We start from the raw sequence: 27,789 nt of genomic DNA, 5'->3' as shown, positions 1-27,789 counted from the left end.
GGGTTGCTGAGCACCTCTCTTGTTCTTCACACAGATCCCAAAGGATTCAGCATGATTCCTTCTCCTCAATAACTAATAATTTCATACTCAGTCTCCTGGGATTTCTTTTCTACAAGAGGATAACAAATGGTATATCTTTTCTATAAGAGGGTTATGTCTCGAAGACCCTTCTTTTTTGGCAATACAGCATTGTATATAGGGCTTTGGTTTTAGAAGACCTGAATTTGAATCTGTAATCTGACACTAACTGAGCCTTGCAACAAGTGTCAGTGACCTTATGTATCCTCCTTCATAACACCTTCACTGAGATTTAGCGAGCCATCCTACAAACAATGCTGGGGACAGAAGAGGTGCAGAATAAATGATAATTCTCCTCCATCATTCCTTCCTGTTTCTGAAACTAAAGAACTTAAAGATTCTTTAAAGTATGTTACCATGAAGAATAGTAAATGGGTGGGTATACAAACTGTAGAGGGATGTTATAAAGGTTTTCTCCCCTCCCAATCCCCCAGGGCACTAAAGTTTAAATACCATGTGTTTCATGTTGTTTGATTTCAGTTGACATGGAATAGAGTGGAGCCCTTCTGCCATGGCATTGTAATCAAACCAATTAGACTTTCTGCAACAATCTTAGCTTCAGATATCAATTCTTTTATCTAATAAACCAATGCAATATTCAGAAAATTAAGCATTTCAAAATCTAAACCATATCTATGATTCATATACAGAAGTCATTCATAAATCTTTTGTAACATTTTAGTGTTCAGGAAATATGATCACATAGAACTCCCTTTCTTGATGCTTGATGTAAAGAAGTGACTGAAATATCATTGTATCAGGCACTGCTAATCATTCCTTTATTATCCCATTAGATTTTCAACAGCCCAAAGATATAGATAAGGCAAGAATGTCCTCCACTTAACGAATGAGGAATTTATAGCTCAAAAGTTATAAAACAACTTTCCCTAAGTCACTTATATGAGATGGTGCCATGAGAATCAAAGGAAAAGCAATTGAATATTAAATAACTCTGAAAACTAGAAAAATACATTAATTAATATTGTTAAATTAAATGTTCATATTATTAAAGCAATCTACAGATTCTAAGAAATTCCCATCAATGTCCCAAAGATATTTTTTACAGAAATATTAGAAAGAATCCTAAAATACACCTGGAACCAAGAAAGAAATGGCCAAATAAATTTTGAGCAAGAAGAATAAACCTGGAGGCATCATATTTTCTGACTTCAGAATATATTACAAAGCTACAATAATTGAAACAGCATGCTAGACCAATTCATCAAAATAAAGAGCCTGGAAATAGACCCATGTATATACAGTTAATTTATCTTTGAGGAAGGTGGCAATAATATACAATGAGAAAAGGACAGTCTCTTTAATAAATAGCACTGGAAAAGCTGGACATGCACATGCCAAAGAACAAATGAAATTGAATCCTTACACCAGGTACAAAAGTCACCAAAAACATAAAGTGGACTAAAAACATAAATCTAAGACCTGACATTATAAAACTCCTAGAAGAAAATGTAGAAAAAAATGCTTCTTGACACTGACTTTGGCAATGATTTCTTGCGTATGACCCCAAAAGCACAGGTGAAAAAAAAAAAGCAAAAATAAGCAAGTGTGATTATGTCAAACCAAAAAGCCTCTGCACAGCAAAGGAAGCAACCTACAGAATGGGAGAAACTAATTGCAAATCATATGTCTGATAAAGAGTTAATATCCAAAAGTCTACAACAAGGTAATACACTCCATAGCAAAAAAAACAAATAACCTGATTTTTTAAACAGTTTAAACAAATGACTTGATCTCTCCAAAAAAGACATAAAAATGGCCAACAGCATCAGGTATATGAAAAGTTGCTCAACATCACTAGTCATCAGAGAAATGCAAATTGAAAACACAATTTTATATATATATATATATATATATATATATATATATATATATATATATATTTTTTTTTTTTTTTTTTTTTTTTGAGATGGAGTTTTGCTCTTGTTACCCAGGCTGGAGTGCAATGGCATGATCTCGGCTCACTGCAACCTCCGCCTCCTGGGTTCAGGCAATTCTCCTGCCTCAGCCTCCTGAGTAGCTGGGATTACAGGCACGCACCACTGTGCCCAGCTAATTTTTTTGTATTTTTAGTAGAGACGGGGTTTCACCATGTTGACCAGGATGGTCTCGATCTCTCGACCTCCTGATCCACCCACCTTGGCCTCCCAAAGTGCTGAGATTACAGGCGTGAGCCACCGCGCCCGGCCCACAATTAGGTATTAATGAATCCCTGTTACAAGGCTTATTATGAAGAAGACAAAGATCGCTTATGTTGCCAAGAATGTTGAAAAATCAGAACCCTTGTACATTGTTGGTGGGAATATAAATTGGTGTGGTCACTATGGAAATGGTATAGAAGTTCCCTCCAAAAAATAAAAAAAATAAAACTCTTACATGATCCAGCAATCTCACTTCTGAGTATATACCTATGGAACTGAAATAAGAATCTCCAAAAAAGACCTGCGTTCCCTTGTTCATTATACCATTACTCATAATAACCAAGACATTGGAGATTAAATGTCCATTGACAGATGAACAGCTAATGAAAATATGGCATATCCATACAATGAAACAGTTTTCAGCCTTAAAAAAAATCCTGCAATTTGTAACAATATGGATTCAACTGGAGGACAATACACTGAGTGAAATAAGCCAGATAAGGAAAGATAAATACTGTAAGATACCGCTTATGTGAGAAATCTAAAATAGTCAAACTCATGAAAGCAGAGAGTAGAATGGAAGTTTCCTGGGCATAAAGGGAGGGAAAATTTGGGAGGTTTTCTTTTTTTAAAGCATGCTTTAGTATAGCATAAATGATCATTATTTTTATTGGCACAAAGTCCACAAGAATTTAAGTAAGATGCTAAAGAAATGTCCCTTCTCAAGTGTGGCTGATTTCAAAATATGGCCACAAATTTCTTTTATCCTTTTATGCAATGTAACACTGACTGTTTTCCTACTAGGAGGTTATTTCTGTACCCTTTGTAATGTTGAACCCTGTTAAATATGATCTGGCCTTGTGACATGCCTGGACGAGTAGTCTAGATGATTTGTAATTTCTAAAGATGCCCTTGAGAAAGCTTGCAGCTTTCATTCACAATCTCTTAAAACCCAACTGCCATGTATGGAAGCTTGAGCTAGCCATGTGGACAGGTTGCATGCATAATCAAGGTGATATAGTTTGGACATCTGTCCTTGCCCATATGGAACATGGTGGGAGGTGTTTGGTTCATTGGGGAGGATTCCTCATGGACAGGACAGGTGCTGTCCTTGGGACACTGAGTGAGTTCTTGCAAGATCTGGTTGTTTAAGCCTATAGCACCTCCCACCTGCCCCCTCCCACTATCTTTTCTCCCTCTTCTACCCTGTGATGTGAATGTTCCCCCTTCACCTTATGCCATGGATTGTAAGCTGGCTGAGGCCTTACCAGAGGCAGATGCCAGTGCCATGTTTTCTATACACCCTGTAAAACTATGAGCCAATTAAACATTTTTTCTTTACAAATTATCCATTCTCAGTTATTTCTTTATAGCAATAGAAGAATAGCCCAAAACAAAAGGCATCTAAGCCAATAGCCCCAAAGAACTGTTAGACATGTAAGTGAGGTCATTAGACGCCTTCCAGACAACCTGTCAATAGACTAAGCAAGAAAATATGTATTTAAGGGTCCATGATGCTTTTTAAAACAGGTCATTTCTCACTGTTTCCTTCTAGCCAACTTATCAGAATTTATTATACACAATATCATTAAAAGTTGTTGAATTAGATTCATACAATAAGGAAAGCTTAGAATTTGAAGTAACCAAAAAAAAAAGTATGTGTATAGGGTGACTAAATCTCTTGGTATGTCTGCTATCCTCACAAAGTTACGTTGTCTTCTCTATTTCTCGCATCTTAAATTAATCTCATTTTGGGAGAATCCAAACTATGGAGAAATATCATCTATAATATTTCAGGTATACTCTGCTTGAATATTTCCAGCCTCAAGTTGATCATGACTTCAGAAGCCATTCCACTGGGGAGTAGGTGCTCCAATTGATTTTAAGTATTTCCTTTTATTAAGAAAAGACCAGAATACTCATTTCTCCTACTTACCGGTTTCTGATATTTGATGGCAACTAACTATCTTCTCTGACATCACTAAACTCACAGTCTTACATAAGAATACACAAATACATACAAAGCCAGTTTTCTTCTTAGTTAACAATCCTAAATCCTGTAAAATTTCTCCCCATGTAAGAGTTAAACCCCCCTTAGTTATTTTTGCCATCCTCTTCTCTGAAAATGAGATTGTAATAAGACTTGAGAGTCAACCTTTGGATAGAGATTGTGGGTCCCTTCTCTGCCATTCATTCATTAACCAGAAATTTCCCATTTCATGGAATTTTTAGCAAAACCTTCCAATGCCTTGGCAAGGATGTTCCAGTGTCATTGATTGTGTTTATAGGAATACTGAGCAGAAAATTTGTATCTATGGAGAATGGAATAAAATAAAATGAGTTTATTTAGTAATTAAAGCAGCAAAACTGTATCTGGAGTGAGGAAATTTTTTTTTTTTTTTTTTTTTTTTTTGGTGCAATGAAACTTACTGAAACTTTGAAAGAGTATGTAATACAACTGATTCTGTAGTAAGGGACATTGGCTTCACAGTCTAATAGAACTGAATTTAATCTATGTCCTACTCTCCATTTGTTCTTGTGTGGGTTCTTTAATTTCACTGAGATATGTGTCTGTTCATTTTACAGACACATCTATAAAATGCAGATTTTGATAATATTCATCATGCATGGTTGTAGCCTTAGTACATTGTGTGGCACTTAATTTTTTAAAGAATGCTTATTTTTATTATTTGGAATTAGAACTGGAAACAAATGTAAGCACTATCTAATAGCTGCTATCATTCCTATAAGTTCCTTAACCTCTTTGAATGTCAATTCTTTATTTGTATAACCCGATGCATACCACTTATATCATAGGAATGTGGACTATTTAATTAAGGGATTCAAAGGTTGATAAAGCAGTCAAAGCATAGAAAAGTTACATAAACTAGGAAAATAAGTAACTTTGACATCAGTCAATGACCGATAGAGCCCTCGCTCTCAAGGATTGTGTCTGAGACAAGTAAATTATCATTTTTATAAGAGCTATACTGGGGAAGAACAGAGTGTTTTGGGAGCCTAGAGAGGGAAATGATCAAGCAAGATTTCCCAGGGGAAATGATGCCTAAATTTATATGAAAAAGATGGGTTGATGAAAATCAGATGAAGGGAAGTGGTGGGGCATGAAGAACAGAAAGTAATAGCACAGGAGTGAAAGAAGGAACCAGAGAAAGCCTAGCAAGTTTGAGAAGTAAAAGCAGTCCAATACGTCCAGGGCTACAAGTATATATCAGACACTAAGTGAGGCCCCTTAAAATTATTATCAAAATTGATCTTTCTATAGCCTTATGAATTAAAGTTATAATTTCCCCCTCCAGAATGAGAAAACTAAGCCAGGCAGAGTGGCTCGTGCCTGTAACCCTGGAATTTTGGGAGGCCAAGTTGGATGGATCACGAGGTCAAAAGTTCAAGACCAGCCTGGCCAACATGGTGAAATCCCATCTTTACTAAAAATACAAAAATTTAGTTGGGTGCAATGTCAAGCGCCTGAAATTCCAGCTACTTGGCAGCACTTTGGGAGGCTTAGGTGTGTGGATAACAAGGTCAAAATACCTTGAGAATAGCTTGAACCTGGTTTAAGCAGAGGTTGCAGTGAGCTGAAATTGTACTCCAGCCTGGAGATGGAGAGTGAGACTCCATCTCCAAAATAAAAAATTAAAATTAAAAAAAAAGAATGAGAAAAACTGAATGCCAGTTAAAAGTGATTACTTAAGTAAAAGAAATAAATTTAAGAAATATAAGAGACAGAATTAGAATTAAAGTCTTCCACTTCCACAGCAAATGTTTTTTTCACTGCCCAAGAGAAAAATAGAGCTCAAAAAGAGAAAAAAATTGGAGGAGCCAGTAATCCTAACTTCGAGTTTTCCAATTGGTAATCCTGAGAGCCAGGGTGGGCAGGTGACCATGGGCCCCCAATGCATGCTTACTGACGCTGGAAGGATGGAGGAAGGGGTAGCCAGTGTGGCCTCCCCAAGAGATTATCCAAAGCTTAATCCTTCTGGGAGATAGGAATAGTCTTTGGCAAGCATGATTTTCAGATGGTTCAGATGCTTAGGAAATGCTAAAGAAGCTGTGAGGAGGACAGAACAGGCAGGCCTCCCAGTGAGAAACATGTCTTTAGACAGGATCCTAAACATTTAGACCTGATCTGCAACTGCAGTCTCACTGGGAATTTGTGTCCCACTGTGAGCGATTACAGCTTTCCTTAAGCACAAGTGGCCTTCCTGATAAAATTCAGCTCCAAGGAATTAAGAAAGAAGCCCTCATTTGGTTATTTTTCAAGGCCCTTCCTATCTCAGGCCAGCAGCTTTATTGTTCTGTGGCTGCTTCAAACGACCTTCTCTGGAAAGACCAGCACATTCTCTCCCTGCGCCTTATCGGCCTCTCTCAGACCAGCTCATTTGCCTAATGGCATCTCCACAAAAACAGTAGAAAGCTCCAAATCTGAGCTGAGCAACTTCTCACTTTTGGCCAGCTGCAAGAATTCCCCTGGCCTCTGTGTTGGAGGCTCAGACCTCACCAAATATCCCTGCTTTCCCACTTTTGACCTTGCTGCAGTCAATGCAGACATGAGAATCTGCTGGGACTCAGAACTTTAAGACCTACTGGGTTCTCCAACATGTCCTGTTCTCCAATATTTATGAGCTGGCAATGCACCTAGTTATCATGGACTGCTTGATGTTTCACTTTTGTGTCTGGACCATGAGCAGAGATCAGAGGTGGATAGAGACAATATTGTGTGATGGGTAATAGTTTTCTGGTCAGATGGATTTAAGGAATCTTATACCTAAATGTTTGACTTTATATGCTATTTAGATTTTCAAAGTTTCATTCTCATTCAAAAAACAGTTACACCCACTGACTTTAACTCTGTCCACTCCCTCCTTGGCCATACCAGCCTACTTACCTTTCCTTGAGAGGGACAAAGATACCACTGCCCCAGGGCCTTAACAATTGCACCTCCCTTGGTCTGATATGCATTTAGGTCTTCTCAAATGTCAGCTGATCAAAGAGGTCTTCTCTAATATAAAAAGCAACTCTGCCTCTCCTGCAATTCACTAAGCCCTTAAACAACGTTATTCACCATACCACCTATTGCAAGCTGCTATACTATTATGTTTTAAATTTGTTTTATTTTTTGGCAACCCTACAACATAAGCTTTATGTGGACTGGGAATAAATTTCTCCCTTTTTTCCAGTTCTATCAAATTACACTTTACATAAAATTATAACGCATTTGCTCATTTTAATGCATAGTTTCACGAGGTTTTGAAAAATAAATATACTGTGAATCAGATACAGAATATTTTTGGTCACCCCCCAAGAGTTCTCTGTGGCCCACTCCTCATCCTACACAATACAGTGATCTGCTTTCTATAACTATAAATTTGTTTTTGTCTTCTCAAATTCATAAAAATTATACAAAAAGTATTTTTTGTGTCTGGCTCCTTTCATTCAATATGTTTTCAAGATCTATTCACGTCCTTCTGATGAAGAGTTCTTTTTATTAGTAAATAATATTCAATTGTGACAAATATGCTACAATTAATTTATTAATCTGTTGACGAACATTTAGGTTGTTGCTAGGTTGGGGCTACTATAAATAAAGCCGCTATGAAAGTTGTGTACAATCTTTTTGTGAATATATATTTTCATTTTTATTAAACACCTAGGAGAATTGTTAGTAGGTAATGTTAAGTGTATGTTTAACTTATTTCTAAATCTCCATTATTTTGCTGATACATTCCTACTATTTAGAACAGTGCCTAGCATGTTCTAGGCATTCAATAACTATTCCTCAATTGAATAAGCTTAGCAATTAACTATAAGAGTAGATGTAAGAACAGATCACTCTGTACCCCAAGTTAGAGCTTTGTTCACTGCTCCAAGTTGATAGATGGGGGAAAATTTTTGACGTGTAACCTCCATCTCAGACTTGGGTGGGCAATGCCTATGTGAGCAGCCCCTATGAGGGGACTGAAACCATTCATGATAGAGCATGAGTGGAGACAATCCTGACACCCTGACAAGGGGCAATGTTTCCCTGGCCTTTATATTTAACAGAACTTGCCTGGCTGTTTCCTTGCCACCAGGGAGCTGCTGTTATAATCCCCAGAGTTCTTCCTCTCCAGACTCTCGCAATCCCATTATCCTCCTGCCTGGAGAGACAAGCTCCTCTGACAACGCTGCCAGCACAGAGACTCATGTGGATGTATTAAATTCACCACCTGGTGACTATAATTAAAATTCCTCTCCTTTGATTTATTTTGGTTGGGAGAAAGAAATCATTTACGTTCTTGGAGGTGCAGATAAGAGATGATATATGTCCCATCTATTTCCATGATAGTAACACTTCCTGCCGCTAACACAGATGGAAACGCAACTTCAATCACATCCACACTTGACTACCCGTAGCGGAGGAAAGATGAGGTGGTAGAGGGGGAAAAAAAAGAAGAAAAGAGAAGCAGTCTAGAGGAAGAAGGTAATGAGAAACATGCACGATATTTCCGAGAAAGGGATTTAAACCAGAGAAAGACGTACATCTGCTTGATACACAGAATCGTCTTTTCCAACTGAGAATGCAGCCCCTCTTTTCAATCAGTTGAGGAGACAGATATCACCTTGAAATCCAGGAGTTTTTATCCTGATATCTGGAGGTATACTTGCAGAGAATTAGGAACTTCCAGACACTGAAGAGAGCAGAAAAGGTACCTAGCTTTCCTTGATCTCTCAAAGGGGTCTAACGACTACAAAGACATTAACTAACAGACCTAATCAAATCCCCAAATTTTAAGTTGAAGATACTTAAATCCAGAGAGATAAGGAACTTACCCAAATACACACTGCTGATTTATGTCACAGTTAAAACCAACACCCAAGTTTCCTGACTCTTCTATTTGGTCCATTTCATCTTAGTGCTTGTCTGCACACCTGTTGGAGGCTCTCTGATTTGCTCTATATTCGAATCAGACCTCCATAACAACTCCTGGAGGTGGGCAAGGCAGGTGTAACTAATGCCTTTTGATAGAAGACTAAAAGGAGCTCAGAGCAAATCAGGCTACTCACTTATTCAAGATGTACTTAGTAGCCTTAAATTGGTGTGGCTTCAGGAATCATGATTCTGACTTCTCCTTCGATCAACAACAGATCCTTATACCCTCACGTCTGCTCCCCATCTCCAGGCATGCACAAGAGTGGGTGTGGCTTCAGAGTATTTGGCCAATCAGAATATGTCACTCTCCTGGTGATTTTGATTGACCCAAGGTGTGAGCACAACGTCCAAGCTGAGCCAATCAGAAACCTCTTCTGGATTTTGTTTTTAAACTGAAATTGGAGGTGTGTTCTTGCTATCTGGTAAATGACAGAGGAAGTGACACTAGATGAAATGATTGCTGGATAGAGAGGGCTAGAAGAATAAGACTGGCACAGCATGAAGGAAAAAAAAATAGTGTCTTAACATAAATTCTTTGGTCTTTTTCCTCCAAAGCTCACTTTTCATCACTTCCTTATCTATGCAATATCATAGTATGCTCCTAATAATTACTCTTTTGGGAGGTGGTGAAGTAGAGAAAAATGTTTGGATAAACTACATCCAGGGACATATGCTATTTGCACCTGAGTTCTACCTAACAGAATGCCTAAGTATTAGTCAGCTGGTTTAAGCCCAGGCTGTCTCCCCTGGGCTTGTTCTCTTAGAAAAAGCCTTCAGTGTTATTTTAAACAAAGACTTATATACCTTCATTGTAGCAGGAAGCAGGAAAATGCCTGGGGGACCTGGTTTACCACTAAATGCAGGACCCCAAGAAGAGCGGCTCTCTCTCTTCCCTCTAATCTCAAAGTTAAGAGGAGGGTTTCTCATTCCTTTTCTCTCTCTCTAACTTCCTTTCTCCGTAGGCTGGCTCCCTGGCATCTGTTACTATCCGTGGAGTTCTGATGCCCCCTGCTGCTGGCTGCTAGCTGCTAACTGCAGGAAACACAGCTTTCCCTGGTTGCAGGCTCTGTGTTGATGGTGCTGGTTCTTCTGCCTCTCATTATGTTTCTGTCTTACGTGATCTACGTCTCTGACTCATTTTTCTCACCATCTTTCTGTGCCACTTGTATCTTTCCCCCACGTCCTCGTCTCAACATGTTTCTCATCACCTCTTTCCTCTTTCAATTTCGGTTTATTACTTTTTCTCTCTGCCTTCATCTGTATCTCAGTCTATCTCTCCGAATTCCTGGTTCCTGCATCTTGATCTGTGTCACTAGCTCAGCTTCTGTTGCACACTCATTCATCAGTGGAATATTTTTGCTTTTTTTTTTTCCACAGAGAGATTCACCACATGTTTCTTTCATTGTCCTAAGAAAATTTAACAAGCAGGTGTTTGGCCTTACTGAAGAGGCAGGGTGGCTAGCTCTTTGCACAGAAAGTTCTTCTAACTGAAAAATAAAGCATTTTTCCAGTGTTCTAGAAAATTAGATTTCTTCCACAGTTTTGTGTAATATTTGGCAATTCTTTTTTTCTTTCTGAGCTCTAGGATTTTAAAATTGATACCTGGTAGGAACTAGAAATGGGGAGGAGGTGAGTATTGAAAAGCTCTGGGGCATGTTCTAGACTGGAGAAGGACGTTATAGAAGTTACGGTTCCAGGGCTCCCTGTGAGAGGGCAGAGCTTGTCACATCTGTGCCTGAGCTGCTCTGCATATGCAGTACCTGTTCAGCAGGTCCTGTTGATGGATCGAATCTTTGGCTAATAGGAATAATATTCTAAGAATCCCACTGGCCTGGGTTTGTTTTTCTGCCAAAGGGAGCTATCATTAGCATTTGAGACAAATACCCAGGCAACATCTCCAAAGTGTACCTCCATCCATCTGGGTTCACAGGAGGAAGGGTGTATGCTGGCTTATGGAAAGCATATGACTTACACTATGTGCCTGGGGCTCTCCAAAGGAGAATGCAGCTTGGAGGCAGCATGAAAGGGTATGTACCAAACATCACCAGGTCAGGTGCACCACATACATGATTCCACTGTCACACTCACAAGCATCCTGCAAAGCGTTGTTTTCTGAATTTAAAAAAAAAAACTGAGCTTCAAAGAGGTTAGGTACATTCATAGCCAGTAAGCAGCAAGGTTGAAATCTGTCTTTCAGGTGCAAAACTATCAGGAATATAAATCAAAAGGACAGGTTAGGTCATAAGGAGACTATAAAGGTGATGATGGACTCATCTCTTGATATTCTAGGGTCTCTCTCCATTGTAACATATTAAAATTCTGTCACTCTGTCTGTTACTACTTTCCCTGACACCTTTCCAATTTGTTCTGCTGTTTAATTTATGAGAACATGTATGTGTCCGTAAATTGTACATTAGTGGGTTTCTCTGAAGACAAAGATTATATCATTGTCAAGCTTTGATTTCTCACAATGTTTAACACCTTGCTGCTCTAAATGTAGCTAAGTTTTTGTTTTTGTTTTCTGAAAGCAGGAGTGGGAAGAAACAATTCAAGTATGGAAGCTAAGGAGAAAATGCAAAAGAAAGGAAGAAAGGAAGGAAGGGGAAACATTAAAATGTGTTTTATTACATCACAAGACTCATTTCAGATGTAACAAAAGCAGGCCAGGTGCAGTGGCTCAAGCCTGTAATCCCAGCACTTTGGGAAGCCAAGGAGGGTGAATCACGAGGTCAAGAGATCGAGACCATCCTGGTCAACATGGTGAAACCCCGTCTCTACTAAAAATACAAAAAATTAGCTGGGCATGGTGGTGTGTGCCTGTAATCCCAGCTACTCAGGAGGCTGAGGCAGGAGAATTGCCTGAACCCAGGAGGCGGAGGTTGCGGTGAGCCGAGATCGCGTCATTGCACTCCAGCCTGGGTAACAAGAGTGAAACTCGGTCTCAAAAAAAAAAAAAAAGATGTAACAAAAGCTTCATTATTTGTTCACTTTTTGCCTTTAAGTGCTGATTCCTAAAAATGACCAAAAGCATTAAAACATGAAGAATTAGGAGCCTCCCGAATATCAAACTGGGGATGAAAATGTCAAATCTTTCAAATTAGAATGAAGTCCAGGAAGAAGACAGCATTTGTTCTAAAGGGTTACATCTTTGAAATCACCTTTGTAGGTATACATTTATCCTACAAAGCAAGATGCCTCTGGAGTGCAAACACGCTTTTCCCAGCTTCAGGGAAACCACTCAGCATGCCACAGCCCCTGGAGGTGCCTGTTCCCGCCATTATCACTGCCTCCACGCAGAGCAGCCTCTCCAGGACAGATGCTAACAATCGATGGCAGACACCTCACACTTAAATCCATCAATGAAAAGACTGTTACAATAACAGCAGTGATTTTAAGTGGCTACTGATTTCTTTGGGGCCTCCCAAACCCAAAGGTAAGAAATAATAACAGGTCATTTTTCATCAAGACAGACAACGCAGAAGGATGATTGGAGCAGAGGTGCTTCCCATGAACTGTGCTGCCCAGGCCAGCACTGCCAAGAAAAGGAAAAATCCCGCCTCCCGAGAGGCTCCTGTTTTTAGGCTGGTGAAAAAAGCAATAGGAATCCTCACAACACAATAGTCAAGACAGCACCAGGTAATACCACATTGATGGGCAAACCCATCGCTGTTATTTTATCTAAGTCTGCAAATAAGGTTGTGGGACTGGTAAAAGGATAACTATTATTCCTCCCACTTCACAGACAGACAAGAGACTCATGGGAGCGAGTGGCAGAACTAAGGGCTGGAACACAGAGCTTCTTCCTCGTCATCCAGAATTTTTTTTATCTACTTTTTTCTCCCTTGAATTGAACAGCAAGGAGACAACCCAGTGATATAGATCTAAATATTAATGGAATCAAACCAAATTGTGTTTTAGAAGAATATTTAATGACCTGGGGAAATGTTTACAATACAAAGTGAAGTTAGACAATAACTATGTGTGCACGTGTGTTATAATTCTGATGGTGTAAAAATTTTATGTAGACATATACATACATTGTAGATCAACCAGAAAGTACCTCTGGATATAATGAATGACAGTGACTTATTCCTTAGGCTTTCTTTTATGTTATACATTTCTTACATTCTACACATATTTCTAATGTCTCTAAAAGTTAAGTTGAATATATAATTTGAATTAATAATGCATATGTGTACAAATACACACCCACATACAAGTCCAAATTAGATCATCTCAAGGGAAGAATGTTTCCTTACTTTTTCTCTTGCTTTCTTTTATGGAGGACATAAAACCAATCAGTGATCAAATCCAAGGTCCATGCTAGACTACCAACCTTATGACCTAAGTCAAAGGCTTCATCTCTCTGAGCTCACATTCTTCATCTACCAAAAAAGAGACATATTCCTATTTATTGACTAATATGGATTTGAAAAAAATAAATGGAGAATCAAAATTTTGTACCATGAGTCCAGATGTACAGGCAAACAGGAAGCCAGTATGTGATGAGAGAGGGGGATCCCTGCTCTTGGAACCACAAATTTATTCAGAATGTCTTCCTGTCTGCACCAAGCTGTAGGCTGAAGCAGCCCCCGTGATTATCTCTTGCTAATCAAATGGGTGCCTATCTAGGGAGGCAGATGTAGTTCTGGTGGAGGGGTGGGAACCTCTAATTGCAGGATTTACATGAGAGGAGATTCCCCAGAGGCAGAAAAACAGACAGTGGAGGAGACACCACAAGCTATTTCCTCAAGCAGAAAAAGACAAGGAAGCCTTGGGAAGAGGCTGCCCTATTTCTGGCCCTCAGGGTCTTTGTAGGTGGGAAAGGAAGTTAAACTGGGACTGGGTGACGAGGGCTTGAATGAAATTTAATGTAACTTTATTGAACAGCTACTTTCTGCAAGGCATCATGGGCCTGGAAAGGGGGAAAATGCAACAGCAAAGAGTTCAGAAATAAGATTTTTCTAGCACCTAGTGTGTGTCAGGAAGTCTGTTAGGGTCTTCATTTAAATGATCAAGTTGAATCTTGAAAAATAATTTGTGAGGTAGTGATTAAATAGGCAATATCAGGCACACATTAAAAAGAGCCTCCTAGAATAACTGCAGGTCTGCAAACATGCCTTGCTTGCCTGCACTTGGCTTTCTTTTCAACTTGGCTTCCTTACAACATCAGTGCTTTTCCTTTTACCTAGGATGGCCTTCCCACCCTCCCGCTTGAGCAACTCCTTCAGGACTTAGTTCAGCTGCCACTTCCTCTTAGAAACCTTCCTGTACCCCTCTACTCTCAAGCTAGTTGAAATTCTAAACTTCTATTGCACTCTGCATTATTTTTTTAATTTTGTGTTTGCTTGTCTGCACCCCCCACTACATTGCACATGTTATTTTGTGGGTTTCGTTGCTGTTGTTGTTTAGTTTGTTTTCCCCTACCTTTAGAATCTCCGGTGCCAAATAGAGTGCCCAGAGAAAAGAAAGTTTTCAATAAATAAATGTGTGTACTCTAAATAAGAAACTGGCCAGGCAGGATGGCTCACACCTATAATCCCAGCATTTTGGGAGGCCAAGGTGGGTGGATCACCTGAGGTCAGGAGTTTGAGACCACCAGCTTGACCAATATGGTAAAACCTCGTCCCTACTGAAATTACAAAAATTAGCTTTGTGTGTTGGTGGGTGTCTGTAATCCCAACTATTTTAGGGAGGCTGAGGCAGGAGAATCCCTTGAACCCAGGGGGCAGAGGTTGTAATGAGCCGAGATCACACCACTGCACTCCAGCCTGGGGAACATAGCGAGACTCCATCTCAAAAAACAAAAGAAGAAAAAGAAAAGAAAAAGAAACTGGATGAAGTCATGGAAAGAAAGCCAAGGATATATGGATAAATAAATGAATGAATAAATAAATGTGTGAATAAATACAGTAGTGAAAGAAAGTATGACTGTTTCTAATACAGCTCTGAATCTTATAGATACAGAAAGTCAAAAGAAATAAAAACCATGGGAACTGAGCAAACATGGCAAAAACATACAGGTCACAAAGACCAAAATCAAAATAATGCCTCATCCAGGAAAACCATGGCTATTTTTAGCCTGCGGTTTCCCAAAAACAGCATCATATTTCTTGCAATTGACCTGTACATTTTGAAAATTCCCAGTCATCCTGCCAATTTTGTATCTGGTGCATCCTTCGGGGGTCATGTAAAAGCTCCAGGCCCCCAAATTTGGAAGGGGACAAATAACCTTCTCCCCCAAATTTGGAAGGGGGCAAATAACCTTCTCTGATCCTTCTGAATCAAGTTGTGCATGCATGTGGCTTTCCAACTGATTCTGATCATTGGTTTCATTTACGATCAGTAATGGAAATTCTTGTACCAACAGTTAATAAGGTTGCTTTAAAAGCTAGATAAAATTTTTGTACCAAAGGGAAGGATATACTAAAGATAGTCTTCTATACCTCCATGAAATTTAGCATTTTTTGGTTTCACAGTAATACAACCAGCAACCATAAAACCGTATTTCATTTTTAAAAAATATCTTGCCATTGACAAAGAGATTTAAAGACATCATGTGCATGTTCTAATGTAATCTTCATGACACCCTTAGTGCAGTGGGTATGATCATCTTCCTTTGAGAGATGAAGCAACTTAGGTTCAATGAGATAACTTACTTTTCTTTTGTCTTAGCTCCTGAGACCCTTTGTGGATCTTCTTTCCTTTCCAATTCTCTTTTCTTCCACAGTAGAGACATGCTTACACATATCTGCTCCTCTCCTTCTGGACACATAGACTATTCTTCCTGGTCCCTTCTAGTCAGGAAGGGCCATGTTACTAATTCTGGTCAATGAGCTGTCAGGAGAAACACATGTCATTTGAGGATTTAAAGCATTTCCCTGCTGATGCAAGAGCCTCCAATACCCACTCCCACTCTCAAGGTCACATGTACCCTTCTTCCTCTATTGGAGTCTCATGTTGAGAAAGTGGAGCCACAAAACCAAGGCTGCCTGGGTAGCTGAGCTATGACCCTGAAGAGGGAAATAGATTTGACATGAATGAGAATTAAACTTTTGTGGTGTTAATCTGAAGGACTTTGGAGGTTATCTAGTAGTGCAATGTATCCCATTCTTATCTGACAAATGTAGATGCTCCTACGAAAAACTGCAAACCTACTTTTCAGCCTCCACAGCCCCCATCACTTAGGGTTTCTGCATCCACACTTTCCAGAGGTTTTTCCAGTTCTTGTTACTTAGTGCTCCCCTAGCGATCCCCTACAGAGCGTTAATCGTGGCTCTATAATCATCTTTGGAAGTGCACTTAAAATTTAGTTCCTGATCAATACTCCTCCCCTCAATGCCTCACTTATTCTCCTCTCCCCTGTGTCACTAAAATAAACAAGCTGGGCTATCCCCAGGTTGCTGTACTTGCCAGCTTCCTATCCATTTCACTCCAGACGCACTGACCTAGCAATTACAGAAAAGACTGGAGTCAGAAGATCTCTTGCAAATTTGAAGATTTTTGGAGCTGAAAGAAGTCATCCAGTGGTAGAATTAGGAAAATAGGGGATGGAATTTGTCTACTCCAATGCTTGCATACCCTCTACAGCAGAGTAGGAAGGTGACACTCAGTTTCCCACAGAACCACCTCTAGGGGCAGGGCGTTCACTAGCTCACAAAGCATTTCTTCCATCTTTGAACAATCTGACTCCAGATAATTATTTGTCTGCATATTCCACACAGGTCCCTGACTGTACCACTTGAGGGTCAAACAGAGAAATCCATTCTTCTTCCCCATAACAATTCTTTAAGAATTTAAAAACAGTTGCCAGGTCTTCCTCAATCTGCCACTGTTATCTACCCTTTTAGCTTAGGTCTTCTCAATTTTAACATAAGAAAAATAATTATTAAAGAGAAAAACACTTACTAAGAATGCACAGCTAGTCACTGAAGTTTCTGGCTCCCAATCCAGTGCTCGTTATACTTATTTATTCATCTTTTCATTCAGTAAATATTTTATAAGCATATAATATATACACAACGGTAACACAGGGATTACAATTTAAATATGATTCAACTCCTGCCACAGGAGAGCAAAAATTTTAGTAAAATGTGAGATGTGTGGACAGTTAGCTCCTGTAGTTAGAAGGAAGTAAAAAAAAATTCATTAAATGCTTTCTAAATGTCAAGCGCTACCAGGTGCTTCAAAATATCATTTCATTTAATTTTCAACTGCAGTCTGAGGTTGACAGTATCACACCATTTTGCTCATTTAAGAACTGAAATACTGCTCCAGACTTTGTTTTAATTGCTGCATAAAGGACCACCCAATCATAGTGGTATAAAACCATTCGATCATGCTCATGGATTCTGTGGGCCAGGAGTTAGAACAGGATACCACAGAAGGAGATTGTTTTTGCTCAAAGATACCTGGGACAGTGGGGAGGTCTCAAATGTCAGAGGCTGAAATCAACAAGAGATTTCTTTATGTACAGGTCCGGAACCTGAGGTGAGCTGACATTTGGGCTCAGCTGAGATAGCCTATCAGAGCCGCCTATCTATGTAGAGGTCTTTCTATGTACCTTAGCTTTCTGGTGGCAGCTGGGCTCTTCTGACAGTATCTGAAATCATGCAATCCCACTTCCATTATAGTCTAATTGGTTTAGGTACCTATAAGGAAAACATGGACTAACTCAGAAATTAGACTCCAGGCTGGGCACAGTGGCTCATGCCTATAATCCTAGCACTTCGATCACCTGAGGTCAGGAGTTCAAGACAAACCTGGCCATCACAGCGAAACCCCATCTCTACTAAAAATTAAAAAGTTAGCCACACATGGCGGTGGGCCTCTGTAATCCCAGCTACTCAGGAGGCTGAGACAGGAGAATTGCTTGAACCCAGGAGGCATGGAGTTTGCAGTGAGCCGAGATTGTGCCATTGCACTCCAACTTGGGTGAAAGAGCAAGACTCCGTCTCAAAAAAAAAAAAAAGAAAGAAAGAAATTAGACTCCAGTCCATAATGAGGAAGTAAAAAGGTCACACTGCAGAAGAAGCTGTGGTACCAGCCATATCACTGCAGCAAACACTGAAGGCTTAAGATCTGCAGCTGATGTCTGTTAAAGCAGGTTATGAATCCAGTCCACTTTGGTGCCAAGAGATTTTCTATGAAACTTCCGAAGATGGGTAGATCATTATGCTACTCAAGAAGGCTCCATGGAGGAGGTACCATTTGGAGTGGGCTTTGAAGGAGGGGAGAGATTTGCATGTGGAGCACTCTACACATGGGGTAAAGTGTGACTAAGTCATGGAGGCAGCATCTTGATCTTCCTTCACTGTCTTCAGGCTATTTTCTATTCCAAATAAAGAAACATAGATAATTATCCCCTCCCAACAGTTAACAGAAGCACCGGGCATAAGGAAGTTCTTGTGACTAAAAGCTGGCATTTTTGCCAGATGGCGACTTTTCTGGGTGACTATTGCGCATGACATAGGCCACTGAGCTTGTGACACAGCCCGGCCACAGGCAGACAGAGAGGACTGGGCTGAATGGAAGAAGAAGGAAGAAAATCTCACTTTGGGAGACCAAGAGTGGGCTGAAATCATCCATGATGAGGCAGAGTATGATGGCAGGTAGAACCCATTGCCTGTGAGCTCCTGGGTAATCAAAATTCGCTCAAAGAGCATTTGGAATGAAAATTTCAGATGTTGGCAACAGTGGACCCCGTACAGAGAGAGTCAGGCAAAAGGCAGGTTCAAGCCCAAATCATAGGAAAAGAGGCCTTCATGGGGATATTATGAACTACTTTGCATGGTACCATTCTACAAAGAATAGTTTTTCCCATTGCATATTTTAAACAAGTTGTTATTAGTGTATAAGAAAGCTGTAATTTTAGTACCCATATTTTTGAAAATGGTAATAACACAGAAAAAAAACATGAGCACAAAAATGCCAACAATTTTCAGTGTCCTCTATCATCAATTTCATCACCTACATAAGACATTTCCATAGCCACGGACACCTACACCATAACCTATTCCATTTTATATTTATTTCATTACTTGTTTATTAACTGTCACCCCCATGAGAATACAAGTTTCATACAGAAATCCGCTTAGTTATGTGTCCTCAGTATCAAGATAGTCACTTAATGTCATGGTCATGCTTGCATATGGTGTTCACTTAATATTTGTTAAGTAAGTCAGACCCTAGGGATAGGAGAGAAGGACTGACAAGCTGACTTCTACAGGCTTTTTCCTTGTTATGGAAGTGAACATCTGACCCTGTAATATCGTCAATGAGTAAAGGTTGGTTTTCTTACCATATACACCACAATTCCAAATTCTGTATGGGAAACTTGACTTCAGACAGATTTGAGATGCAATCTCAGGTCTTCTACTTAGTAGTGGTATGACCTTGGCCTGTCACTTAGCTTTCCTGAGTATTAATTTCCTTGTTTGGGAAAAAAAAATATTTTATCATAAAGCTAATATGAGGATCAAACCATGAAGGTATTTGCAGATGATGATGCAGTAAGGGCCTCAGACATCTGACTGGACAAACCTCAGGTTATTTGCTGCCAAGCTTGGACAAGGGGAGGAGAAGAACAAGGAAACTTACAAAAGGAGGCAAAGAGAAAGAAAAGAAAAGAAAAGAAAAAGCCAGCGCGGTGGCTCACGCCTGTAATCCCAGCACTACGGTGAAACCTCGTCTCTACTAAAAATACAAAATTTAGCTAGGCATGGCAGCACATGCCTCTAATTCCAGCTACTTAGAAAGCTGAGGCAGGAGAAATGCTTGAACCGGGACCTGGGAGGTGGAGGGTCCAGTGAGCCAATATTGTGGTACCGCACTCCAGCCTGGGCTACAGAGCGAGATTTTGTCTCAAAAAAAAGAAGAAGAAGAAGAAAAGAAGGGAACAAACAAGATAAACAGGAACAAGAGGAAGAGAAGGACAGGTGAGAGGAAAAACAGATACATATTTTAAAAAGAGGCCAAGTGTAGTGGCCAAGGTTTGCAAAGCCAAGGCAGGAGAATTGTATGAGGCCAGGAGTTCAAGACTAACCCGGGCAACATTGGAAGACCCTGTCACTACCAAAGTTTTTCTTTAATTAACCAGGTGTGGTGATGTGTGGTCGTGGTCCTACCTACTTAGGAGGCTAAGGTGGGAGAATGGCTTGAGCCCAGGAGTTTGAGTTTACAGTGAGCTATTATTCTACCACGGTAGTCCAGGCTGGGTGATGAAGAGAGACACTGCCACTAAAAAAAAGAAGAAGAAAATGAGATTAGAAAAGAAGTAAGTAGAACGAGGATCAGTGGTCAAAAGTAAGGAGATAAGGAGAAGAGGGAGACAAGAAGGAGGGGGAAGAGGGCAAAGTTGAGGAGTGTGAGGTAGGAAGAGAAAAAGGTAAGAAGAAAGAGAGAAAACACAATGAAGAAAGAAAGTGGGGGGAGAGAGAGGGGGGAAGGGAGGGAGGAAGGAAGGAAGAAAGGAAGGAGGGAGGGAGGAGGAAAGGGAGGGAAGGAGGGAGGGAGAGAATAGGAAATAGGAAACAGGAAGGAAAGGAAAGTTGGGGAAGACTAAGGAGGGAGAAGATAATTGGAAGAAAGAAAGAAATGGAGAGGACCCTGGCAGAAGGATTCCCACAGTTACTTTGGGATTCAGGGATTGCTAACTGGCCCCCAAATCCAGACTGTAGACCTCTCTGTGGGAATATTTGTCCCTTTCTCTGTCCATCCTTCCACAAAGAAGGCCATCCTTCCACAAGCCTCGGCCAGTCCTTCCACAAGGAGCTCAAGCCGGCCAGGATGCAGAGCCAGGGTCCCAATAGAAGCTGGAACTCACTCCCCTGAACTAATCCTTCATTTCAGGCACCCCAGCCCAGCGGACTGAGTCAGTCAATTAGCACAGCCCTGGCTGGGATGCACCTCTGTGTTTATGACATGATATGGGCTCCAGCAGACACCATTAGCCCTGACTTTATGGGGATTTATTCAGCCTATTACCACGACTCATACTTCAGTAATGAGGTCTCTCTTCGGGGACTCAGCACTTTGCTGCCAGCATCCTCCCTCCTTTCCCCAGTGGCTCCATTTCCATTTTTTCCCCAGAATTTCCTAGCTTTCTTCTTTGCCTCAACCTCTATTTAGAGGTGGGGAACAGGAAGCAGTCACTGTAACTTCTAACTTGCAAAAAACCTGAGCCCCTCAGAGACATGTGGCTAGACCAAGACTACAAACAAGCAGTGAGAAAACATGCGATGTGAACAAAGTTGGGCTTAAGTTTTAGGGAAATAGGAAGAAAGGCTTGGACCTGCTACCAAGACCCAACATCTGAAAAGATGTTGATATCCATAATGTAATCTAGAATGTCTGAGCTGGAAGAGAACCTAGAGACAATACAGAATCTTAGCAAATAGATGGGGAAACTGAGGCTTACAGAGAGGAAGAGGCTTGCTCAATATCTCACAGTGAGTGGTAATTACATCTTGAACTCCTATCTCTTATTCCTCTTTTCTCCCTATTCTTTTAATTTATTAATTCATTTACCCATTTAAGCAAATACTTGACACAAGATCAAGGCCTAGCTCTAACCTGAAGCCTTCCAAAATACTTAGTGTTAGCTAGGCCCCCGCTCCGATTTTGTGCCTTCTAAGCCCTTCACAATTACACTGACATCAAGGACTTGATAGCTGCATTTATAGATTTGCGTGTGAGGAGCCTCTCTCCTCTACTAGACTGGGTTCTTCAGAATAGAGACCAGGTCTTATTCACTTATGTAGCCCTGTCACTAGCTCAACGTGTGACATTAAGTAGATGCTAAATAAATGTTTGATGAAGGAATTAATAAATTAACAAGCTCCATTGCTGCAAAATTCTGATCACCCATCAAGCGGCAGCAAACATTGAAGTTTCAGGAGACTAACTGTCCCAACTGCCTCCTGCAAGATGGCCCAGACCGTTCTGTGAGCAGGCACCATCCGTTTCTCTTGCCCTCCTGATCCTTGATTTTCTCATGCTACCTGGGCAGTGTGTTCCACCTTCCTTTCAAGAGACCGATTTGGACTGATTTAGAAGTTATGGAATGTTTATTTGAACTTTAAGGTGAAAGAATAAGCCCTTAATCCCATAGGAGCTGGCATGACCATTTTTAAAGTTCAAAGTTCTCTTTACCTGTTTTAGTAATCACTGAGGACTTTCCTAGGCAAACTGAATCAAATACAGCTTTTAAGAGAAACAACACTGGGTCCTGAAATCCCAGCACAAAGAAGGGAAGAGAAAGCAGCAGAGAGATGTTTAACTTACCTGCCAACCTGATTTGGATACTCTCTGACTTAGTCCAAGGGAAAAAAAGAGAGCTCTAAGGAAAAAAAGATCCTGCTCCCAAGACAAAGTCCTGCAGTGATCTGCAAGTGGGCAAGATACACAGAGGCAGCCATTTCCGCCAGGTAGGCTATAAATTCAGCCTTTATTACCTTTTATTATGTTGTTTCAACAGACTCTTAAAGACAGCACAACGGTCGGTTGATAGCTGCACTAAATCTCTTTCATTTTCTCCCCATATTACTTTCGCCTCCTGAATTTTTTTCTCTCTCTTCATGAGTCAAATTTTATGGGTCTTCCTAGAGAAGCACTGTGGAATGGAAACATTGTTTATGATTGAGAAAGAAAACCCAACAACCCTCAAACCTCAAAACTATGAGCTACAGTGAATGTGTGTTTGTAACCTATATGTGTAGACATTTTATATTTATATGAATATATACACATGTATGCATACACATGCACACATAAGGCAGAATAGCAGAGGAGATGCACAAATCTGATTATGGCACAGTGGGGCTTGAGGTTGTGTATGGAAGGAATGAACATAGGAACCATCTACTGCCAACATTATCAAAGGCTGAAATGGAATTAAAATAAACTAAGGGTCACAAATTTTTAAAGCCCTACTTAAAGAACAGAATGCCGTTATGGGCTGAAAAGAAGTCCCAAGAATACTGTGAGGTGGAAGTGAGGCAGAGAGGGAAAATGGGAGAGTAGAGAGGAAGAGGCAGAGAGGAGGAGGAAGAAGGAGAGAAAGGAGGTGGAAGAGGAGGAGAAGGAGAGAGAACAGGAGGGATGCAAAGGGGGAAAAAGAGGGGAAAGAAAGAAGAAAAGGGGAAAATGGGAATAGAATGAGAATGAGTATGAATTAGGAAAAACTAAATTCCAGAATCTTTCTGTCTGGGCTCTAAATTAAGGCTCAGAATCATTTTCATTGCACTTGATAAAGCAAATATTAAACAGATAATAACCATAGATCTTTAACAAGTTTCTATTTTGTTAATCAAATATTAGTGCCTCTTAGGACATCAAATTCTAGATGCTGATCTCCTTACTATCAGCATACAAACACACAGTGTCCCCACCCCCACCCCCACATATATTAGACATTGGCAGTCACCTTTCTTGAAGACCCTGTAACCTACCCTGTACTTATTCTTAAGGAGTCAATTCATGATCCACCTCATCTCTGACACTGACCGCATCACTCCGATTTTTCTCTGAACCCTTTGTCTTCTTTCAGAAGTGCGTCATAATGTCTCTGGTCTAAGAGACTTGGAAGATTTTTTTCATATTTGCACTGTTCCTTCTCTCAGATCTAATTGTCAGCTCCTTGATAACTGGTATTATATGTACACCCTCAAGTTGGGCTGCCTCATTCAAAGCCTGCCTCTACATTTACTAGCTGTGTTATATTGAGAAGTTACAATCACACTAGAACCTGTTTCTTCATCTACTAAATGGGGGAAATACTACCATCTACATCATGGAGTGGTAGCCAGAATCAAATAAGATGATGGATGAGAAGTGCTGGCTCTATCCTGCTGTCTAATTCTTGCCGCTTTCTCACTGAAAGGCAATGGGGCAAGCAACCTAGGTTTTGAAGTTTGCTTTACTCATCAGGAAAATAAACATAACAACCTACCCTGGGGGACATCATAAGGTAGTATAATACTGTGGTTCTAAGTTCAGATTCTGGAGCCAGACTACATATATTCAAATGCAAGCTGTCCCACTTACTAATGTATGACCTTCAGGCAAGTTACTTAACTTCTCTTTGCCTCTATTTCCTTATTTGTTAGAAAATGTTATTATTACCTACTCCATAGTGCTCTTGTGGGGATTAAATGAGTTAATTCAAGTAAAGTGCTTAGCACAGCTCCAGACTCATAGAGAGCTTTAATATATGTTAACAATTATTATTGTGATTTCAGTGAGAGGTACACATGAAGGACATAGACACATGGTAGAAGTTCATCACGTGGCAATTGCCACTCAGGAGATAAAAATCCTTCCACTCCCGGAGTTCAAGTCTATCAATGCATTGCAAGGAAATGGAATTTGTATCTCCTATAATCTAGGTGAATGCTTGATTACTTTTCATTTGTATTTCTTATGCATCAACATTTTGCTCAGGAGAGCACCTGATCAGGAACTTGCAAATTCACCAAGTAGAAAACTTTTGTTGTTTCTAAAGACGAAACCAATTCTTTAAGCCTTGTTAGAATTGCCAAACAGGGTTTCCTGCTGGGCAGCTTCATTTACTTGGCATCTCCTACTGAGAAACACCAGTACCATTCACAGATTGGGAAACTGAGAAGACAGACAACTGAATGAAAAATACCAACTTAAATGCTGAAATTTGTCATCACCTTCCAGAGAATAGGAACAGATTGTTTTTTGAACAAAATGAATTTTAGAAGTTAGGCAAATTCATTGCATTTATATCATCTGAAAATGTCAGAGCTAAACAATGAAATTGAAGAGCTCCTGCAGTGGCAAAGCTCCAATTGATTGATATAGCAGCTACTCAGAGCAGTGAGGAGAGAGTGATTCTGAGGCTACTTCCTAGTTCAGTGGGCAAGTGCTATAATCCATTAGTGATGCCTGCCATAGCCAAGGAGTTGGACAGTGTTGGACCCACTTGCCATATTCTTTCTGTTTCTAATCTAGTCAAACTTCCTAATGCTATAGATGATTTTAAATTCCCTACATTGGGAAAAGAGGAGTTTAGACTATGTTCATTTTGAAATGCCATTTAGTACAATCGAATTTACTGACATATGAAGAGTTGAATAAATAAGAATGATTTGTGTATTCTTGGCAAGCAATTGGATACTGCTAAACATATTTTGTAAACTCTTGAATAATGATGTTGTTTCTTGGATAGTTTAAACCATCTTTTCTCTAGCCACATGGGTAATTTCGTTTTTAATCTTTACTGCCTAGGAAACCTATTAAAAATAGGCTGATGCTCATTTAAAATCTTTAATAATTCTCTAACAGTAAAGTGTACAAAGAAATCAAACTTTACCAAGAATTCAGGAATAAGCAAAACATGCCAGCATGTGGTCACCACAAGAAAAACATATATGTTTATTGTGGGTAGTCATCTAAGAATTTTAACTTGAAGAGGGGTTAAGATTTTCTTTTCAAGCGGTTCATGGATTCATGGACTTTTGTTTTTTTGTTGCTGTTTTTGTTGTTGCCCTACTAATGTAATACTAATGATAACAACCATTTGTGTTTTTTAAGCACTCTCCGTTATGTTATTTAATCTGATCTTCACATTAGTCTCTTGAGGGAGGCATGATAAGAATTATTATTCCCATTTTACAAGGAGAAACTTGAGCTTCAAATGTAATGGGTTGAAAATACCAATGAAATTCTATTTTCTCTCTATCTATCTCTCCATCTTGGGAAGGAAAGTAGAGACTGAACAAACTAATGGCATTGATTTGATTCAAAATTTCAGCCTCCTACCCCTTCATCATCAATCTTAATATCCCTTGACTTAAACTAATTTAATATTCTAACAAATATTTAAATAGAAAATATTTAATATCCTAATAAATAGGTTTAAGTCAAGTTGCATATTGTCAAATGATAGGTAAACAGCACAGGATTTTAGAATAAGTAAATGAAGACAGTTACTTTCAGTGGTGGATTCAGAGAAGGATTCATAAATGAGAAGGACTTAGTTTGATTCTCAAAATTAGATAAAACCAAAAGACATGGGATGAAAGACATCTCAGAAAAGTGGTATAAAACCCTTGTCTTGAAATTCAATAGAGAAAAAGATACCACACAGTTCCCTGGAGTGAAACAAATGGAGGGACATAATTGGAAAGCGATTTCTGACTCCTCATGATTTTTTAGTTACACCCATAGCTGGCATGTGGTCGCTGATCTTGCTCAAACATAACACATGGTTTTTAGTGACAAACAGGCCTGTGTCTTAATCCATTTTTTGCAATTCGCTAGATGCATGGCCTCAAGCATATAACTTCACTCCCAGACTTCTTTTCTTTTTTCTTTCTGCTTTTTTCTTAATTTGCCTGGATGGAAAAATGATATGTTTCCCAGGGTTGACATAGGGTCATTACAACCTACAAAGAGCACGTGGCATATAGCATGTGCTCAGTGCATTCATTCTCACCATCATTTCTTACTGTCACAGGCACCTATCTGACTCTAAAGAAAATATTTGATTTTCTCTAAGCAGTACCAAACCTGCAGATAAGAGTATCATTGCTGGAATTGAACTTCATGTGTATGTGTGACATAGAGTTGAACATTTCATCAATTTCTAACATTGTTCAGCTAGAGATTTAGGGAAGATCTCCAGGAAAGCATGGAAATGACTCTAAATTAAATCAACCTGGTAAATTGCTCAGGGATTGTGATGCCTTGCCGCCGATAAAAAAAAAAAAAATCACTTCTAGTCTCTAATAGTTTATAGCATGAACTAGCAGAAGTAATTTTTCAGAAATTTTACTAAGTGCTCATTTAATGAGTGTAAGGTGAGTGACACAATCAAGTACGTATAAAAACAGATAATGCTCATTATAATAGACCCTATTTCTTAGAATAAAACTTAATGCATATGGACTCAATGAGATGAGGTAAAAAAGGAAAACTTAGAATTTCTGGATTTTATGAAGATAAAAACACATGCACATACATCTTTACCTATATCTATACTTGCATATATATGTATGTATGTACTTACATAATTATGTATGCATGTATTTATTTTTGAGATGCATATGGCAATTTTACCAACTGCATCAAAATATTTTCTCACCAAAGATCCTCATAGCATAGATAAGACATGATTATAATTAGCACACCATTTTACACTATGCATGTGGCTATTTCTAAAGAACAGAGAACTAATTTTTGCTATTAGGCTGTTTTATCATAGCTTACCCCACAATCACTGTTTGTTTGTGTTTTTGAGATGGAGTCTCACTCAGTCACCCAGGCTGGAGTGCAATGGTGCTCTCTCAGCTCACTGTAGCCTTTGTCTCCTGGGTTCAAGAGATTCTCCTGCTTCAGTCTCCCAAGTAGCTAGGACTACAGGCTCATGCTACCATGTGTGGCTAATTATGTATTTTTTTTTAATCGAGTTTGGGTTTCACCATGTTGGCCAGGCTGGTCTCACCCTCCTGTTCCCAAGTGATCCTATCACCTTGGCCTCCCAAAGTGCTTGGATTACAGGTGTGAGCCACCACACCTGGCTCTCACAATTATTTTTAATGCTATATCAATTACTTAGTAAAACTCTTTTAATAAGATCTGGAAAGGCTTAGT

The 27,789-nt window shown here is 39.6% G+C and overlaps 1 long non-coding RNA gene across 2 annotated transcripts in view; it reads right to left on the bottom strand.

Moving 5' to 3' along the window:
* LOC103794720 (uncharacterized) overlaps positions 1–27,789 on the bottom strand; it is a 94,519-nt gene that overhangs the window by 45,501 nt on the left and 21,229 nt on the right. The window contains exon 2 of one of the 2 annotated variants that reach the window (XR_013527196.1): positions 15,828–16,005. The exons of the other annotated variant lie outside the window; for it this stretch is intronic. This is a non-coding gene — a long non-coding RNA (uncharacterized LOC103794720). The remainder of the gene's footprint in view (positions 1–15,827; positions 16,006–27,789) is intronic. 2 annotated transcript variants of the gene reach the window in all.

Source organism: Callithrix jacchus, chromosome 1 (assembly GCF_049354715.1).
Source record: "Callithrix jacchus isolate 240 chromosome 1, calJac240_pri, whole genome shotgun sequence".
NCBI lineage: Eukaryota > Metazoa > Chordata > Mammalia > Primates > Cebidae > Callithrix > Callithrix jacchus.
This window is presented reverse-complemented; position numbering and strand designations above follow the sequence as displayed.